The sequence below is a fragment of the Pinus tabuliformis genome, chromosome 9 (genome assembly GCF_031772625.1).
Source record: "Pinus tabuliformis cultivar Carrire ecotype Pingquan chromosome 9, CPIR1, whole genome shotgun sequence".
NCBI lineage: Eukaryota > Viridiplantae > Streptophyta > Pinopsida > Pinales > Pinaceae > Pinus > Pinus tabuliformis.
The window spans coordinates 247,162,312-247,180,357 of record NC_142307.1 but is presented as its reverse complement, the minus strand read 5'-3'; positions in this window follow the sequence as shown (position 1 = coordinate 247,180,357).

The window sequence follows — 18,046 nt, the reverse complement described above, 5'->3', positions numbered from 1 at the left end:
CCTTGGTATTTTTCTTAGCACTAGGACCTTTTTGAGCTCTGAGGAAAGCCTTAGTGCATTGATGACTACTATACCCATTATTAAAGAAAACACTTAGGAGATGTGCTTTCTCTTCATTGCGATGGTTGTCATGAGAAACTCTTAAAGCTCTAGTCACTAAGGTGTTGAGAACACCAAGATTTTGAGCTGGTGGAAAATGATGAAAATTAGCATGAAGATATTGTCTCGTATGAGTTTTCTTACGAAATACCTAATGAGAAAAAGAGCCATCATCATTCCTTGAGAGGAGGACATCAAGGAAGGGAAAACTACCATTACATTCAAATTCCATGGTGAACTTTATGGAACTAGATTGATTGTTAAGATGGAGGAAAAATAGTTCCAACTCTTCTTTACCATGGGACCAAATAACACAAGTATCATCCACAAACCTCTTCCACATCTTAGGCAGAAGACGAGAAGAAGCTAAGGCCTTTGATTCAAAATCCTCCATGAATATATTAGCTACCACAAGGGAGAGGGGGGAACCCATGGCGACACCGCAAGTTTACTCATAGAATTCCGCAACGAATGAAAAGAAAGTAGAAGTAAGACAAATACCAACTAAATAAGTCGTATTAGGATCCGTGATGCGCTTGATGACTTCAATGGCTTGTTGATAGGGATATTAGTGTAGAGGGAGACAACATCGAAGCTCACAAGCTTATCACCTAGGGTCAAGCTTGAAACTCTTTAACTCATTAACAAATGATGTAGAGTCTTTGACAAAGGATTTTGTATGGCCGACAAGGGGCTTAAGCTTTTGGGCTAAATATTTAGCAAGAAGATAACTTGGCCCTCCTATCATGTTGACAATGGGTTTGAGAGGAGCCCCTTCCTTGTGAATCTTTGGTAGACCATAGATTTTGGGGTAAAGAGGGAAACTTTCAATAAGCTTATGACTGAACAAGATGACCGAGCTACTAGCCTTTATAGCAAGAGCCACACTTTTGGAAATCTTCTTCAAAAGATCCTTTTTGAGTTTCTTGTAGCTCCGCTATTATGGAGGTGGTCCAACATCTTCCAATGGTAATCATGTTTATCAAGAATAACCACAACACCATCTTTGTCAGCTTTGAGAAGAACAATATTATTATTGTTGTTTAATGATTTCAGAGCATCAAACTTAGGTTTGCTAATGTTGTTCTTGGGGGCCTTTGCCTTTCTAAGGACAACCGCACAGTATTGAGGAATGATATCTTTCTTGACATCTGGTAAGTCCCTAATACCATATTCAATGTCAGAGATGATATTATCGACCGAGATCTTTCTAGGAGAAAGAGAAAAATTTAAACCTTTCTCCAAAAGACTAAAGACGGGGGAATGAAAAGAAAAGCTAGAGAGATTAACAACCCTATTACTATAAGAGGAAAGAAAATTAGAACAAGCAATATTGTCCAAACCTAGAGTCTTATTACCAATCGCTATAACAATTATCAAAATTGAAAACAGAGTCACTAGCCTCATTAATACTATTTATCATTAAGCCGAGTGATATTATTATTATACAAATTATTATTATTATTATTATTATTATCCAAACATAAAGTATTATTACTATTCCTAATATTAGTATTCCTATCTAAAGTGAAAATACAATCACAATTATTAATATTACTATTAAATCAATTATTATTATTATTATTATTATTATTCAATTGAATATTATTATTAATAGAACCAATTCCACTATTTTCGAAACCAACACAGACCAAAGAAGCATTAACAGAAAACGAACAACAGGGAATCTGACCCGGTGAATTTGCAGAGTTATTACGGTCGAAACATGAGACCATTCCATCTTCACCTTCAATGGGAGAAGGGTGAGAAACACAATCAACCCATGATAAGAGAGCAAAGATTTGATTACAATTAATTCTACTTCTCGAAGGACCACGAAAGCAACTAGACTCATTAGGTTACGAGATCAATTTCTATGAGAGCTTATTGAACTTCTTTTACTCCTTTACTTTCCATATGTCTTCAAGACGAGTATATTTCAGTGTCGAGAATTCCTCGATCCTTGACCAAAGTTGAGCAGAGATCTCATTTGAAAGTTCCAAATGGAGAGACTACCAATCACGAGAAATGAAATCCAAAACCTTTCTCACCTTACCAATCTCCAAACGAACCAATGACATGCTAACATTAAGAATAATATAAAAGTAACTAGAAGTATTAAGAGGGTGCTTAATGTGATTTCTATCGAAAGACTTTGCTTAATTATAAAAATAAATTTTATGTCAAATATTTTGATTGCATGATAAAGTATATTGAGAAGTCATGGAACTAATTCATGATATTAATTCATTGTATTGTAATATAATCTATTTACAAATTAAGGATTTTCATTCTAAAGTGTGGTGAAAAATATTGTTACATGTTCTAATAATTAATAATAATAATAATTGAATTCAAGCTTCTTTGATCCATATCATGTTTTTGAGACATGTTTTCAGCGATAATCAAATCAAAATTCATTTGTCGACACGTTTCTAACCAACAAGTGTGGTTCATCGTCACAACAAGATGAAGAACGAGATCTTGGCAACAAATTAAATAGAGAGACTAAACAACTAGAAAGAAACAACTACTTTTGTCCAAGGGAAACAACTATAATTGACTCGACTATCGCTAAATTTGACTGGACCAAGAGTTAGCGGAAAATTTTAATTTTTTAATTAGTTAATTAATTAACTAATTAGTTAGTTAATTAATTAATTCGTTAATTTTTTAGATTTAATTATTTATATTGAAATATATATGTAACTAAATATATCCACTAATAATTAACTATATCCACTAATAATTAACTATTTTTTTGCATGAACCTAAATTAAGAACTTTAAACTTAATCCTCTTTTCAATTTAAAAATTAATAAATTATATAAACTTATATTATCATGACATAAATTAAGGTAAGATTAAATGTTTATTAATTAAATAATTAATTAGTTAAATTAAAATAGTGAACTTGTTTAACATGTTTATTTATTTAAATATATTTGTAACTAAATATGCATTATCCTCTCTTAATAAATTTATATAAATACTCATATATGAAGGATTATGGGATAAGATAGGATAAAAAATATATAAATGTTTATTAAATAATTAATTAAATAGTTAATTTGTTGTCATTTCAATGCATAAGTTATTGAATCTATCATGGATTAAACATAAATATGCATCAAATAATTAGTTAATTAACATGTTTACTAAGTTTATATATTTAAATATATATGCTTATAACTCGTTATGTTTATAAATAAACTTATTAATTTATATATCATTTTCAATAATAATAAAAAATATATTATAATTAAAAAGTAAGACTATTAAGAACCTAAACTAAAATTAAACCTAATAGACAAATATGAGGAGAAGTTGTGTTATCTTCTTAATTTCAATTTTTTATGAATGAAAATATATTAATAAAAATGAATAAGAAAAGGTGATGAGAACCAAGCCAAATGGGAAAATCAATAATTCAAAAGGGAAGGGGACAAAGGGGAATCCAAAAAATCTAGAAGTCAGAACGAAGTAGGGTAAAAAGGTGGGGGCGGGGGGTTGGCTAAGAGGAGAGGGCAGGGATCCAACAACCTCTAACCTTCCAACCATCATCCCTGTTGAGATTGCTCTTTGCTCTGCCTCCTTTAAATTTCTATGGCCTTCCTAAATTTACGGTGATGAAAAGGAGCAATCTTAGCAATAACCTTGGCCTCCTCAACACGTATATGATGTTTAGTCTTCTCCGCATGCTCTGCCAAGGCTGAAGACTGTGTCCTCCCATGCTTGATGTTGGATGCATGCTCATGAATCCTCTAATTAATAGAGCACTCAGTTTCACCAATAGAGGGGATCCCACAAGAAAAAGGAATAACATAAACCCCTTTCATGTCCTTGAGGTCAACAGGGCCTTTCACAGATCTTAGGGAGCTACAAATGGTGTTAAGGGGTCTAAAGGTTGACGAAACATTATGTTTTCTAAGGATTTTCACAATATTTTGAGTGGTCCCTTATATGAAAGGGAGATGCACCGTGAGATTCAATCTTTGAGGTCTTTCTTAACCTTGGGACCTCTGATAGCTTTAAGGAAATCTTTCAAACCTTGGTGCCTATTATACCCATTATTAACAAAAACATTAAGGAGATGGGCTATCTCTTTATCAAGGTTATTTTTTTATTAGATATTCATCGAGGACTTCAGTGATAGCTCAAATTTCAAAGTGTTTGAAAGTGTTTTGAACCTGAACGATTGGATAGATCTCGTCTTCATGATTCTGGTGCCATGAATGGTTTGAAAAACAAACACCGTATGGAGGAGTTATTGCATTTTAAAAATGCCTAGTAAACTGCAAAATTATGAATGTGGGAAAATTAAAAAAAAAAAAAAAAATCCTTGGAATATTCCTTTTTGTGGACCAATCAAAGGCTGACACATGGCAAGCCTAGAGGCTGCCACGTGGCCCTGAATTGGTATGGCATATTAAAATTTTGGTGGATTGAACCGTGACCTCCCACGGGCAAGCCAGGCACGCAACCAACTCCGCTAATCATTGTTTCTTAACCGTTATGGGTTGCAGTTTATATTAATGTTGTAACGGCCAGAGGTTTGGGGGTCAGGACCACCAGCGGTCTTACTCACCAACGGTCCCCTTAATAGTGGTCACATGCAACGGTGAATGTAACGGTTAACTCCCAACTGCGAGTGCATTAACATAACCACCCAGAGATTGCGGTCACATGCGCGAGCCAGTCCACCGATGGTTACGGTTAGCCCAGAGATTTTGCTAGCATACCTCCTAAATTGGCGGAATTTGCCAAACTTAACTACAATTAAGAGCAGTTTGCCAAATTTAGTGGAGGATTTATAGGGAAAACTGAGTAAATGCACTCCAGAAGTGATTTTCGACCTAAGGGAGTGAAAGAAGAGTCTACCTAGACTAATTTGGGCCTTCTAAAGCCATTGGAACAGTCCAGAGAAGCTGAAGAAGCCATCTTCAAGGAGAATTTCATCCAGGGATATTTTGGAGCTAAGGGCCACCAGGAGTTTGAGGTTGTTGCAGGAGTTACTTGTATCCATTCCTAGAAAACAAAAAGTCATTCCTGACTGTAATGAACCTTCTGAAGCCAATGTTTTTAGAATCATTTGGAGACTTATAAAGGCCAAGATTCTGAAGGGAAGTTTCAGGCAGCCGAGAGCCAATTGTTGAGGAAGGCCTAGATCGGGGATGCAGTGCTTGTTTCGAGCAAATGAACAGTCATCTGTTGATGTCAGATATGTGCTGGAGACAGTAGCAAAGGTTTTAGGGACATTTGAAGCATCTTGAAGGAGTTTGTGCCATTAAGAAGCTCAGGGAAGCTTAGTGCACCTGCTGAAGGAATCAAGTCTAAGGGAGCCTAGATCTTCTTGCACAAAGAGGACAGCCATGACAGGGATGTATATGGGTTTTCTAAGCCCATAGGTTCAGTCAGTAACCTTCTGGAGTTAAGTGTGAAACTTTTAAGACAATTCAAGCCATAATCCCAAAGAGCCAAGTCAAGTTGACAAGAGCTCATGGAGACGTAGCCCACGAGATCAGGGTGAACTCCTTATTAAATTTGTTGTTATGTGTGATGTTTATTTGCTGCATTATATGTGTGATATATGTGTTTAATACTAGAATAAACAAATCATGTTAAGGCACTTAAACAGATGGAAACAAACAAACACATACACCTGTTTCAAGTACATAATTCCGCAATTGTCAACATAAGCTAGACCACATTTGTTTAAGCTCTGGAGTGGGAGGTTCTTGTAAGAATGACAAGTTGTTCAAACTCTCCTTTCAGATCAGATGGTATCAGAGCGGGATTCTTAATTGACATAGCAATCTATTTGCTTGTTTGACTTGAAAGGTGTTTAAGGAGGACAATCAAATTCTATTGATTGATTATTTGTAAACTGACTATTGTTTTAGTTTGCAAAGGTGAAGGGAAAGCTATTGATAGCTAAGTCTAGGAGAGGACAAGAAGGAAGAAGGGCTAAAGGCATTCTCCTTACCCCAAGGACCTCAAGACAATCCTTGAAGCACAAGAGGTTTAGTGCAAAACAGGTTATTTGAATAAGGGATTGACTGTGCAATCATATGGTTCATAAATTTGTTAATAGATTCTGAATTTTGTTGAAGTTCTTTTGTTCATTTCTATAATGACAACTTCCACAAGTGAGTTTTCAAAATCATCCTCCTTCACAAGATTCTTTGATGAAGGCTTGAAGCAATTTTTTTTATCATGATGAATATGGTGAGAGAAATGTATGAGGTTGAAAGGAAGAGCACTAAATTTCGAGAGCAGTTGAATTCCATGAAGGAAGAGAAGTAGTTGCTTTTTGACAATTGCAGGAAATGGAAAACCAACTTCATATTGAAAATATGAATCGGGAAAGGACGCATGAGTTGGAGACAGAACTCCTTGTTGCCAAAGAAGCCTTAGCCAAGCATCAGCTTGAAGAAGAGGTAAACAAATCTAGTTTGTCTTCAAATTCTTATGAGAATGTTTATGTTGTTTCTTTTGAGAAACATACGAGAGGCATAGGGTCCAAGTTGATGTCCAAAATGGGATATGAAGTAAAAGGATTGGGAAAACATACACAGGGTATTGTTGAGCCAATAATGGTTGTCGAAAGGACTAAGTATTTGGGTCTTGGATATGGGAAATCTTATGGAGAAAGTTCCAAAGCAGCCATGAAGGCAATTGAAACAGTCCCTAGAAGGAGTTTCGTTTCAAGTTACCTACCTCAAGTTGGTAAAGATTGTATTCTTGGGGAATACAATAGTTTGAAACATACCTTGCAGGAAGAAGGTGTGCATAAGCATGCACTTGAACAAGAGATTTGTGAAAGCTCTAAAACCATTAAAGTAGTTGATGGTGTTCCAAAGGGAGCTTCTTCTTCATTTGATTCACCTCCTCATGAAGGTAATGAAGGTGAAAGAGAAATGTATAAATCTGATTTTAATCATATTTCTTTTGATCATGTAAAGCATGGAAAATTTTGACACAAGCATTGGAAAAGAATTGCATGTTCTTTTTGTGGTTTGGTTAACCATGGTGTTTCTAGTTGTTGGAAAAGAATGGCCACATACAGGAAACTTTTGAAGGAAAGAAGGCAAGAAGCCAAAGTTCCATTGAACAATGCAAATCATGCTATCAAGAATATGAACACATGTTGTACTTATTACCATAAGCAAGGACATACTGCTGAAAGGTGTTGGACTCTGAATCCAACAATGCTTCCACGAAATTTTAAGAAAGTGGAGAAAGAGTATGACAAGAATGGGAAGGAAGTTTCCATCATTGATATGTGTCAGGATGATTCACATATTGATGCCGATGTGCAGTTAAAGGAAGTGCCTTTGATGTGGATTGGTAAGAAATGGTTAGAATTCTTATCCAATTAAAGTTCTGTGTCTTTTGATTAAATGCATTTCTTTGCTAAGGGAATGCAAGTTGCAGGATGGAAAAGTTGAGTATGAGACTCGCTTTATTACAGCGAAAGTTATATTCATTTCAGCTTTGAAAGTACATGTACATGTGATCGAGGATCTTGCACTTATGATTGTACTTAATAGAAAGTTGAAGGATGAAATGCATGCATGAGAATGATATGCATGAGAATGGGGATGATGATTTCCTAGTATTTTGAACATGTATGTGTGATTAACTTGTAGGGTTGATTACTTTGTTTTAAACATGCATGTAATGTAATATTGATTGGGAAAAGTTGATTTGATCTCAAAAATTGTAAAAAGGAGATGTTACATAGCAATTTGTCACCGTTTGTCGCCGTCCCTGTTACCCCTCTCCCACACCCTAGAGGACTCATTCCGGGACCTGTGCGAAGTGACATGACCTGAAACCAAATCCTCCTTGCAGAGGCAATCCCTACTAGCCCAGACCGGGTCTAGCAACAATCAAACAATGCTATCATGCAAGTTCCTAATTGCAAATTAAAGGTGAATGATGAGAACCTACTTGGATTCCAACACTAATATTCGTAGAAGAGACGTCTCTCTCGTTCCTTTGCTTCGGCCGGTCACGATCCCCACGATCTCCGTGATTGGACACCTGCACATGCAAAGAACAACACAAAAACAAGCATAAAATCCAATAGATGCAATTATATATCAGTCATAAAAGATATAACTAAACATCAATCATTACAAGGACAATGAGAGTGGAACCATAATGATAGTCATCTATTATTGATAAATAACAAAGAAGAATACAACCATAGTTCTGACGTCAAATCCTCCTTTGGCTGGGTAGTCAGCTACACAAGTCTTGCAAAGCTTGTTGGGATGGGAAACAAGCCTCTCTCTCTTGGGTGACAAGAATCTCCTCACTTAGATTTGGCCTTATGGGTGCAAAGAAGGCTCTTGCGGCTTCAAACTCTTGAACTCCTGGAATTCTCTATCACTATGCTGGAACTAACTTGCTCAGGGCATAGAGACAAGCTTTTATAGATAGAGGGGAAAGAGATAGGATCAACCACATTATTCATGGGATTGGCTTTATCACTTGGAAGCTTCCATGAAAGGTGGCAAACCACTTCCCTTCTATGGAGATTCGAAGCCAAACCATCCTAGCTCAACATAGATTCAGTTGGTGAATGGGTTAGGGAGAACCTTCGGAAGCTTGTTTGTTAAAAACTTTACCCAATTCAGTTGGCACGAGTGCGACTCTGAGATAGAGTGCCAATGGCGCGCCCTCTTTAGAATATTTCCCCCATTGGCACGAGCAGTACACTGTGGAACTGCGCCAATGCAAAAAGAGGTCTTTTTTTGGGTATTCTGCAGGAGATGTCTTCAGGGCATATGAAGTTCATACTTAGAGGAATATGATGCAAGTGGTTTCAGGTCATATCACTTCTCACAGGTCCCGGAATGAGTCCTCGAGTGTGGGAGAGAGGGGTAACAGGGATGGTGACAAACGGTGACAAATTGCTGTGTAACAGGTGCCCCCTAAAGCATGAGGCCTGAGGGAGAGAGAGGGGTGAAATGCTTTTACAAGAACATGTGTAACTGAAAACACTGTCGCTGGAGAACCTGCGTAAAGAAGTACAACTGATACCTCAAGTACATGATATATGTGGTATGGGCGTAGCCATCCATAACAGAGCACACAAGAATCTAGATCCAAGGTATGGGCACAACCATCCAGTGAGGATCGATAAATAGAATTAGGCATGGTCGCAACCATCCATTGAATGAGTCATGTAATGATCATAATGAGCCACAAATCGCAGCCTGGATTCGAACAAACAAAATCCAGGGTCTTGCGCTCCATCTCGACCCGAACAGAGTACAAGTTCAGGCATGCGAATACATGAGTTGGAGTCGAACATGCATGAACATTGTCTCATTACCAGCCAATAGTGAAAACTGTTAACAGACGCGAGAGGTACCACCAATAATGACAATGGCCCTCAAGGTACTATAGGTACAATCTACGGCATGCGAATGAGTGATCTAGCGTCGAACACCCATAGAATCATTCGATCGGAGGCCAATGATGAAAACCTCTTGTTGAACACGAAGAACCTGCCATTAAGGCATGCAGGCTCCAAGGCACCGCAAGGGAGTCTCTAGATCAGCTTCCTGGATAATGAGCTGAAGTCGACAGGAAGTGACCTTGATCAAAGGTGGGCCATAGTGTTTCCCACATCATTGACACGAGACAGAGGAAGAATGTTGTGGTGAATCAGAATTATGTGAGGTATCAGAGGGAGGTTGTAATTCTACAGAGGTCAACTTCTCTTGAACATATCGGCGGCACGACAGTGGACTTGGCAGTATTTGACATCAACGGATCAAAGGTCATGGTGACGAGGAAATTAGTAGATGAGAGGTCAAACAGGATAACCCAAACCCATGGAGGCTAGTGTAAAACAAGATGAGAGGTTCCCACCCAGACACGAATGCAGACAAGTGCCATGTTCAAGAGCGACATACTGCCGACACGACAATGATTATGGGTCCATTTTCCCCACCATTTCTGGCGAGTACCCCAGTTATTTTTAACAAGCTTGACGGGGATAGCATATGCTTGTTAGGCGTCATTACGACAGAATCCGATGTCATTAAGTTTGAACGAGTCTGACAAAGGAAGAACTCGGCGTCTTTTCCGGTTTAGAGAGTCTGAAAAGATAGCAGAAAAGTAAACTCCAGGGGGGTCCTTTTTCGTAAAGTTGTCTCTCGAGCCCGAAAAAGTATAAAACAATGCTCGAAAGAACCACCCGATCATTATGATCGAGGAGTACTTTTCATATGTAGTGACATCGACCTGAAAAAGTAAAAAAGCGATCGATATCACGTCGTTTCGTAACTGTTAACGAGCCTGAAACGACAAGGGCCCGACAATCTTTTCGCCTTTACACGGTCGGAAGAGAGTTTAAAGACAACCGCCTCTTATTTACGTTTAATGAGTCAAGAGGAATAACTCGGCAATCTTTTCATCTTTAAACGGTCAGAAAAGAGCTGAAAGCAGACCTCCATTTTTATTCTCTTTAACGAGTCAAAAAAGGGAAAAAATACTTGGCAATCTTTTCATATTTTACGAGTCAGAAAATAGCTTAAAGGTGACTTGTCCTGGAGGAACGAGTGGTATAAAGGGCAGCAACTACTTCCGGCAATGGTGGAACTACTCAAAACATGTAATGGTCAAGAGGCTGGCTAATAAAACCACTCATCGCTGGGGTTCCTCAGGAAAGGAAAAACAACCAAGTGAGAGCATATGATCGGCCAAAGAGATGGTAGCAATGGAATGAAACAACCAAGGCTCATCTAGTAGAATTTAGCAGATAAAGACAACAATCACGAGATGTAAAATGGGTATGGGTTCATTTTTACACAAGCTTGAACCATGGAGAACTTGGCTTGGATTCAGTTTCATGTATACACAAGCTTGAAACGAAAAACTATGCTTGTTATAAGTTCAGATGCCCCCAGCATAATGATGCAAATCGAGGTACATGCCCCCCAAGCTTCATTGCATTCAACAAAGTGGATGGAATGAAGGTTCACTTTCGAGATCTTGGAAAGGCTCGACTTGGATTTTACGAGATCTTAATCAAAGACTCGATTTGGAAAATGAGGAGTTGTTTCATTTTTTAATGAGGTTGACACAGTAAAAGAACTATCCTCATAACCCTTGTTTCATTTTTTTAACGAGCTTGACACAAGATCAGGAACTATGCTCGACCACTTTGTTTCGTTTTTTAACGAGGTCGAGACAAGATCAAAAACTATCCTCGTGACACATTGTTTCGTTTTTTAACGAGGTCGCCACAAGATCAAAACTATCCTCGGGACACATTGTTTTGTTTTTTAACGAGGTCGCCACAAGATCAAAACTATCCTCAGACACCTAGTTGCATTGTTTAAGGAGCTTGACACAGGGAAACGAACTATGCTCCATTGGAACTTCACGATAATGAATAGGAAGTTGAGGCTCCCAAGAGTGCCACTCCTAATGGAAGGCCAACATCTTGGAAGTCAGGGCCCAATGCCTCCAGGACACTATGCACGACGGTGGCATCACTGGATCTAGGCACGGGATAGGTGGCCACGTAGTTGATCTGTGATGGGGCAGATGCAACTGGTGGATGAAAACCAGGAGGGGATGACAACTGCGCAGGAGGCACCCGGGGACGGATGAACGATAATAGATCTATCGTCACTATTCTTCCATCATGTGGAAAGCAAACCACCTAGAAAAGTGAAGAGACCAGGGCCCCCATGGCATAAACATAGTCACGGTCAAGGAGAAGACTGAAGTCTAAAGCACCTTGGGTAACCGATACGTCTATATAGACGGTCTTGCCTCTCAAAGTAACAGGGAACTGTGGAAGGATCCCTAATGGTTGACTAGTTCCTCCGTCAAAAGCCGTCAGATTCGGTGCGGCTGGCACAAGCTGTGGGGAACCCAAGGCTTGCCAAGTAGTGGCAGGCATAAGACTAACCGATGCTCCCTCATCCAACATAGTGCCAGGTAGCGCCTTATTATAGGCATGTACCGTGACCCAGAAAGGCACATGGGATGGAAGGGGGGAGGTAGTCAAACGACTCCAGTTGAAGGAAACGACTGAACTACTTGGTGGGGGAATCATATGACTGACCCCCTGCTCTAAAGGAACTGAAGCAGGACTCTCGGGAGCAGCTGGGAGAGGAGAGTCATTTTCGGACTCAGAGCAGAGGGGATTTACCTCCACAAGAGGAGATAATGATGAAGTGTTTCATCTTTGTGAAAGAATCGTTAAAATTCTCTTTGTACATGCTTGACTTCAAGAGTCAAATGTTTGAAAGGCATGATTTTGTTGGCTTTTGATTTAGTCGATCATTTGTAAACATGATGTAAAGACCCAATGATGATTCACAGGATGTGAAAGTTGTTTCTTTTGTTGAAACAAGAGTTTATTTCATTAATTTATTATCTTCTTTTGAAATCGTCTACAGAAGCAGATTTGTAGTAGCAAAAATTGCCATGGTTACATTTGTGAATTTTTCATGGAAGTGGCTTGGAAGTGATGTCCAGTTACCTTCTATAAATTCTAAATGAGTTCAAGGAAGACAGTTCTTGACAGGAGGACAAGCACATTCAGAAAGGGAAGTGTCGTCTGCCTTCGAGTTTTTGTTGAAAGGCACTAGCTATGCAAGGCAAGTGTATGGAGGCTAAAAGAAGAGGGTGATGTACTCTCATCTACTGTTCAAATCAGTATATCAGTCTTTTGGGGTCCAAAAGATTCCCAATGGGGAGTAGTGATCAGATATTGATCCAGGACTTCAGTGATAGCTCAAATTTCAATGTGTTCGAAAGTGTGTCGAACCTAAACGATTGGATAGATCTCATTTTCCTGATTATGATGCCATGAACAGTTCAAAAAACGAACATCGTATGGAGGAGTTATTGCATTTTAAAAATGCCCAGTAAACTGTATGAAGAATATTCCTTAGAATATTATCCAGAATACTCATTGGAATATTCCATTTTGTAGAACAATTAGAGGCCGACGCGTGGCAAGCCCAGAGGCCCCACATGGCCCTGAATTGGTATGGCATATTAAATTTTGGTGGATAGAACCCATGACCTGCCGCGAGCAAGCTAGTCATCTAACCAACTCCGCTAACCATTGTTTCTTAATTATTATAAGTTGCAGTTTATATTAATGTTGTAACGGCTAGAGGTTTGGGGGTCAGGACCCCCAGCGGTCTTACCCTCCAACGGTCCCCTTAGCAGTGGTCACATGCAGCGGTGTATGTAATGGTTAACTACCAGCCACCAGCGCATTAACATAAGAGCTCGGAGATTGCGGTCACATGCCTGTGCCAATCCACCGACGGTTATGGTTAGCCTGATGATTTTGCTGGCAGAACTCCTAAATTGGTGGAATTTTCCAAATTTAACTGTAGTTAAGTGCAGTTTGCCAAATTTAGTGGAGGATTTCTAGGTCAAACTGAGTAAATGCACTCCATAAGTGATTTTCGACCTAAGGGAGTGAAAGAAGAGTCTACCTAGACTAATTTGGGCCTTCTGAAGCCATTGGAATAGTCCAAAGATGTTGAAGAAGCCATCTTCAAGGAGATTTTCATCTAGGGAGATTTTGGAGCTCAGGGCCACCACGGGTTGGAGGCTGTTGCAGTAGCTACCAGTGTCCATTCTCAACAAAAAAATAGTCGTTCCTGACTATAATGAACCTGCAGAATCCAATGAAGGTGTTTTCATAAAGATTTGGTGACTTCTAAAGGCCCAGATGCTGAAGGGAAGTTTCAGGCAGCCCAGAGCCAACCATGGAGGAAGGCCTAGATCGGGGATGTAGTGCTCATTTTGAGCAAATGAATAGTCATTTGTTGATGTCAGAAATGTGCTGGAGACAGTAGAAAATGTTTCAAAGAAATTTGAAGCGTTTTTAAGGTGTTTGTGCCATTAATAAGCTCAAGGAAGCTCAATGCACTTGTTAAAGGAATCAAGTCCAAGGGAGACTAGATCTGCTTTCACAAAGAGGACAACCATGACAGGGATGTATATGGTTTTTATAAGCCCATAGGTTCAGTTAGTAACCTTCAGGGGTTGATTGTGGAACTTGTAAAAGAATTCAAGCCATAATCCCAAACAGCCAAGTCAGGTTGACAAGAGCTCACGGAGACGTAGCCCACGAGATCAGGGTGAACTCCTTATTACATTTGCTATAATGTGTGATGTTTATTTGCTGCATTATATGTGTGATATATGTGTTTAATATCAGCAAAAAAAATTAAGTTAAAGCACTTAAACAAATGAAAACAAACAAACACATACACCTATTTCAAGTACACAATTATGCAATTGTCAACATAAGCTAGATCACATTTGTTTAAGCTCTGGAGTGGGAGGTTCTTGTAAGCATGAAAAGTTATTCAAACCCTCATTTCAAATCATTTTCATGACAGATTCTCAGAACATGGGTAGCTTGTGTGTTGAGAACAAAAGAATTTTGAGTAGGGAAATGATGAGAGTTGGCCTGAAGATACTGATCAGTATGAGTTTTCTTCCGAAACACTTGGTGGGGGAAAGCATTGTAATCCTTCTTCAAAATGAGGACATCAAGGAAAGGTAGGTACCCATCAACTTCCTTCTCCATAGTAAACTTTATGGAAGTTTGATTGTTGAGATACTGGAAGAATTGATCCAACTATTCTTGGCCATGATACCAAATGACCCAAGTGTCATCCAAAAATATTTTCCATAGCTTAGGCATGAGACAGGTTGAGGCCAAAGCCTTCGATTCAAATTCTTCCATAAAAATATTAGCAACAACCAGGGACAAGGGTGAGCCCATGGCAAGCCTACATGTCTGCCCATAGAATTCCCCTTCAAATTAAAAAAATGTAGAAGTAAGACAAATCCCTACTAATCGAGCAGTGTCATCTTTAGTGAGGTGATTGATGACCTCAATGGCCTCCTTAATAGGGATACAATTGTAAAGGGAGACCACATCGAAACTAACAAGAACATCTGAGGGTCAAAATTAATTCCCTTTAACTTATTAACAAACGAAGAAGAGTCTTTGACGAAGGACTCAGTAAGGCCAACAAGGGTTTCAAGCTTCAAGGCAAGGAATTTGGTTATGATGTAGGTTGGCCCTCCTATGGTGTGGACAATGGGTCTCAGTATGACCCCTTCCTTATGGATATTTGGAAGCCCATAGATCTTGGAAGTGATGGGGCTACTCTCAATAAGCTTGTGGCGAAAGGAACCGATAATGTTACTAGACTTTATAGCTAGAGCTACTATTCTAGAGATCCTTTTAAGGGGATTATTATTCTTTTCTGAAGACCCTTGTTGGCCTTAGTGAGTCCTTTGTCAAATACTCTTCTTCGTTTGTCAATGAGTTAAAGGGAATTAAGTTTGACCCCGGGGACTTTCTTGTTAGTTTCGATGTGGTCTCCCTTTACACTTGTATCCCTATTAAGGAGGCCATAAATGTCATCAATCACCTCACTGACCCCAACACTGCTCAATTAGTAGAGATTTATTTTAATTCTACTTTTTCTCCTATGAAGGGGAATTATATGAGCATGGGCTCACCCCTATCCGCGGTTGTTACTAATATTTTTATGGAAGACTTTGAATCCAAGGCTTTGGCCTAAGCTCATCTCCTACCTAAGATATGGAAAACATTTGTGGATGACACTTGTGTCATCTGGTCTCATGGCCAAGAAGAGTTGGATCAGTTCTTCCAACATCTCAACAATCTATCTTCCTCCATAAAGTTTATTATGGAGAAGGAAGTTGATGGGGACTTTACATGATGTTCTCATTTTGAAGAAGGATGATGATTCTTTCTCCCACCAAGTGTTTTGGAAGAAAACTCATATTGAGCAGTATCTTCATGCCAACTCTCATCATTTCCTTGCTCAAAATTTGGGTGTTCTCAACACACTAGCTACCTGTGTGGTGAAAATCTCTGATGAAAACTACCTTCTTAAAGAGAAATACCATCTCCTTAATGTTTTTGTTAATAATGGATATAGTAGGCGCCAAGGTCTGAAAGATTTCCTTAAAGCTAGCAGAGATGCCAATGTTAAGAAAGACCCGAAATATTGAATCTTAAGGGTGCGTCTCCCTTTCGTACAAGGGATCTCTCACAAGATTGCGAAAATACTTAGGAAACATAACGTTACCTCAACCTTTATACCCCTTCACACCATTTGTAGCTCCTTAAGATCTATAAAAGACCTCGTTGACCCCAAGGACATAAAAGAGGTTTATATTATTCATTTTTCTTGTGGGATGCCCTATATTGGTGAAATTGGGCGCTCTTTTAGTTAGAGGATTCATGAGCATGCAACCGACATCAAGCATGGGAGGACACAGTCTTCAACCTTAGAAGAGCACACCGAGAAGACTAAAAATCATATATGTGTTGAGGAGGCCAAGGTTATTGTTAATATTTCTCCTTTTCATCACTGTAAATTTAGGAAGGCCATAGAAATTGAAAGGAGGCCGAGTAATCTCAATAGGGATGATGGTCAAAAGATTAGAGGTTGTTGGATCTCTGCCCTCTCCTCTTATCCACCCCCCCCCCCTTTTACCCTTCTTCGTTCTGAATTCTAGATTGTTTGGATTCCCGTTTGTTCCCTTCCCTTTTGAATTGTTGTTTTTCCCTTTTGGCTTGGTTCTCATTACCTTTTCTTATTTATTTTTATTAATATATTTTCATTCATAAAAAAAATGAAATTAAGAAGATATCAAAACTTCCCCTAATATTTATCTATTAGGTTTAATTTCCTAGCTTAGGTTCTTAATAGTCTTAATTTTTAATTATAATATTTTTTTAATTAAAAATGATATATAAATTAATAAGTTTATTTATAAACATATGTATTTAAATATATAAACTTTTTTTTTTGTAAGCTGCGGTAAATCTATTATTTACAAACAAGAAAAACATATACAAAACTCAGGAGTCTCAACCTGCCCCGAAGGGAAACCAGATCTGTTGACTCCTGTCATACACCAGTTCAAATTCACAACCTCCAGAACAGAGTTTACTACCAGACTTTATCACCCTTTTTTCCCCAAATTTGTCCCACACAGTTATCTTCTCCTCAGTTCTATTTATTATCCACCCAGAGTATTGCTTCCTTGGACAAGTCTCCCTATTTATTTCAAAAACTAACAAGACAAAACAAAAGTAACAGAGGAACCTGGGCTATCAGTTTTCTGCATTTTCTTTGCCGGAGTTGTCAGCTTTATTGGACTGCATCGCTTTCAGCATTTCCTTGATTTCCATGAGCTGAATGTTCTGCTGCTTAACCAGTTCTTCTACATTGGCTGTCTCTTGCTTCGCCGCAGCCGTCTCCTGAGCCATCTCCATCATCTCTACCGCCACCTGCTCCATAGCCTTGGCCAGGAGATGTTTCAACACCCAATAGGTATGGAGGGCACGGCGGTACAGGGTGAGCCTCCCTCTCGTGTTCCCAGGGTCGGGAAGCTGCAGCGACCAGTCATTCATCTCCGGGTCAGATGGTTCCTCGCGAACCTGTTCCTCCATAGCTTCTATGATATTCCGAATGTGAGGATTGGCGTCATAGTTGTAAGCTTGCTCGGCTTCATTCAGTGCTGAGTTGATGGTGCGCTGTCTGCGAGTCCTCCTCGTCTGTCTTCTGGTTCCCTCCGCGTTGGCTTCGACTTTTCTGGGCCTCCCTCTTCCCCGCTTCCTCTGCTTTTTCTGGTTCTCGTTCTCCCTTCCTTGCTGCAGGTTACGGCTGCTCTGCCCCTTTTCGCTTTGGTTCCCTCTGTTTCCCCTGCCTTGACTGTAATCCATTTCCTCAGAACTCTCAATTTCGATTTCTACTTTCCCTTGAGCCACATTTCTGTCTTCAGCTGTCCCCTTCCCCTGGATACCAAACTTGCCTCAGCTCTCTGTCATGCTTGGCTCTTCCCTCTCGACCTTTCTACTCCGGGTTGTTCCTCCTCCGCGCCC